Consider the following 789-nt stretch of genomic DNA (forward strand, 5'->3'; position numbering starts at 1 on the left):
AACATTGGGGTACATGTGCTCCTATGCCTCAGTCAGAGAAACTTCTCTAGTAACGAACTATAGAAATGATCCCTGAAAGTATAGTCTTAGAAACAGTGCAATTTAAAGAGAAGCCAATCCGTGTTTATTTAGAGTGGATTCTCTATATATTTAATCAATCCTTAGGAGGAGTAGATGTCATTCCCCTCTCTCCACGGAGAAGGAGAAAGGAGGAGTAGAAAGTGGAGTAGCCTCTCATACGCTCCTCACCCAGTTAATCGTAAAAGCAACACTAACTTCATAACCAGCTTTTGTGTGGTACCGTATTGCTTACCACGTGCTTCTACCGGTCCTCACAGCAAACCCAAAAGACAGCTTGAGGAAGTGTTATCATTCCCCCTCCCCCGCCACAGAAGGGGAAACTGAGGTTCAGAGAAGGAAAGTAAGTTCTCTCAACCTGCCCATCTCTAAAGGACCAGAACCAAGGGTGGAGGCTGTGACTTCCGACTCCCCTGGGCCCGGGCACTGTGCTGCCCACGGCGCCAGCACCGTAGACACCGCGCGGGGATGGGGACGTCTCTGCAGCGTGCGTCAAAGGAGCAAGCTGCCCAAGCCAGGGCGGCCTGGCGACGATGTCAGAGTGGCAGAACAGTGAAGGTTATGTCTGTATCTGGATGATCCCTAGATAATGATGTGGCTCATGTGAGAAAACAAAAAACAAGAGGCAGATGGGGCAGGTAATCCTTGACAACAAATGGCATTTGGCGTATGGAAACCTCTTCCTTGCAAAGCATGACTCAGGAAAGTCAG

At 49.2% G+C, this 789-nt stretch overlaps 1 pseudogene; it reads right to left on the reverse strand.

Annotated features, from left to right (window-relative positions):
- Positions 1-88, reverse strand: LOC144222003 (small nucleolar RNA U3; annotated as a pseudogene).
- Between the last annotated feature and the right edge of the window lie 701 nt (positions 89-789).

The sequence above is a fragment of the Crocuta crocuta genome, unplaced genomic scaffold, assembly GCF_008692635.1.
Source record: "Crocuta crocuta isolate KB4526 unplaced genomic scaffold, BGI_CrCroc_1.0 scaffold141, whole genome shotgun sequence".
Lineage (NCBI taxonomy): Eukaryota > Metazoa > Chordata > Mammalia > Carnivora > Hyaenidae > Crocuta > Crocuta crocuta.